Below are 2,274 nucleotides of genomic sequence, written 5' to 3'. Positions count from 1 at the left end.
ACCATATTAACCATAACTACGTAACCACACAATGATTCTCATACACACATAGAATCATAGAATCCTACAGTGCAGAAGGAGGCCATTCGGCCCATCGAGTCTGCACTGATCACAATCACAACTAGGCCCTATCCTCATTGCCCCATGCATTTTCCCTAGCTCGCCCTCCCCTCCCCCTCCACCCCTTCCCCCTCCCCTCTCCCCCCTCCCTCGCCCCCCTCCTCCCCCCCCTTAAACTTGTGTTGTAAATTGAAGTTTGTGTTCACAAAAGCTCCCCAGTTTGTTATGAAATCACGCCTGGAGCAAAACATCCTATTCTCACATTTGTGCCAAAATGGAAAGATAAATGGTGCCCAAGTCTGACTTCATAGTATGCATTGGGGTTATGATTTAGCATCCTAACAACTGGCACGCAATAAACTTTGACTAATGCATACACGCACGTGTGTGCATACTCACATTCACACACCCAAAGAGAATTACAGACTCTCACACACGGACACAGATTTCACCAACTTTGAAACAGAGGAAGTTGAGAATTATTTATCCATATCAGACAATTTCAATATTTAGCCATTTTCACTTTCCTTTACAACAGATCATATTCCAATACGATTAACACATGGATTAGATGCATGTTCCGGAGCGGTGGAGGTGTTGTATGCTTCAAGCTGGAGAGGGGTCTGTGATGATGGTTGGGACCTAGACGATGCCACCGTTGTGTGCAGGCAACTCGGCTGTGGAATAGCAATATCAGCTCCAGGAAGTTCTTATTTTGGAGAGATATCTGGGTCATTCTGGATGAATGACGTCAGTTGCAAAGGCACAGAAACTCAATTACTCCAATGTCCCTCAAACTCGGTCGGAGAACACAATTGCAGTCCTGGCGAGGCAGCGTCTGTCTTGTGTTCAGGTAATATTATTTTGTGTTATCAATGTGATAAAGCAATTTGAATTGTGTGACAAGTAAGCATGAGGAACTGTTTTCAAAATGTGCCATCACGCTTTGACACCAGATACCGGCAGAACAAAGGTACCAGGCAAGCTCATGCCTTCACGTCTTTATTATGGTAGTTATATTCATTTCTGGTGGCAAGGAAAATGGCAGCCTTTGGTATTCTTCGTTTACACATTCGGTTCAACCGACTTCCATTTTCTTTGGATGGAATCAAACAGAATATCTTAGTTAAATTAAATTAAATCGCAGTTGATTTGTGTTTCAAGCACATCTGCGTTTTAATCCAGTAATTTCACAATACAACGCTTACCTAATAATAAAACAACGTTCTTTTTAATTCAGCCATTGTATCTGAAGATCAGGACTTCAGGTAAATGGCTGCTTCATTGGAGCTGTTGTGGAATAATAAATGTGTAGAACATTCTTATTGCTAGCAAAGACAAGGGTAGGTCAGTGGTTAGTTATCCTGCGGAGAGTAACTACCTTCCTGATTCCCCTAATACGTCCACATGAACAAGGCACAGGTCAAGGGCCAAGTGGGATACTCTCCACTTCGTTGGATGAGAACAGCTCCAACAACAGTCAAGCAGATGGTGTCCAACCAGGACAAAGTAGAGAGCATTCAAATATCATTCACTCACTCAGACGCACCGTGGCAATATTGTATACCATCTTCAAGATGTACAGCATGAACTCACCAAATTCTTTCGGCTGTACCTGCTAAACTGACGATCGCCAGCATCGAGAAGATCAAGAGTAGCATGCAAATAACTCAGCAACTCTTGCAAATTCCACTACAAACCACTCACCATCCTGACTTAGAAACACATCGCCGTTCCAACAATGTCACTGGGTCACATCCTGTCCTTCCTTCCCATAAGGCACAGTAGGCGTTCCTAAACCAGAAGGTTGAGAAAGCGAGCTGACAGAAACTTCAAGAGATAAAATAATTTTGGGAAAAAAAATGGGCCTATATCCGGACGATAATTTAAAAAGCAGTATTAAAAATGAAAGCTTCAAAGGAAACAAAACTCTTAATGTTGTTGGTATTTCGCGCAGAGATATTTCAGAACTTTTCCACGTGTTTTTACTCATTCCTCCTTTAGCCCAGTTCCCCGTGCGACTGTTCAATGGGACAAATTTGTGTTCCGGAAGAGTGCAGACATACCATAACGAGACCTGGAAAGATGTCTGCCACGGTGGTTGGGATTCACACGATGCTAACGTTCTGTGTAGGCAAGTAGGCTGTGGACCCGCTGGAGCAGCTCCGGGAAGTGCAGATTTTGGAACAGCATCGGGACCTTTCACGTTGGATA

The sequence above is a fragment of the Mustelus asterias genome, chromosome 5 (assembly GCF_964213995.1).
Source record: "Mustelus asterias chromosome 5, sMusAst1.hap1.1, whole genome shotgun sequence".
In the NCBI taxonomy this organism is placed as follows: domain Eukaryota; kingdom Metazoa; phylum Chordata; class Chondrichthyes; order Carcharhiniformes; family Triakidae; genus Mustelus; species Mustelus asterias.
The sequence above is the reverse complement of the archived record's forward strand: the minus strand, read 5'-3'. Positions refer to the sequence as shown.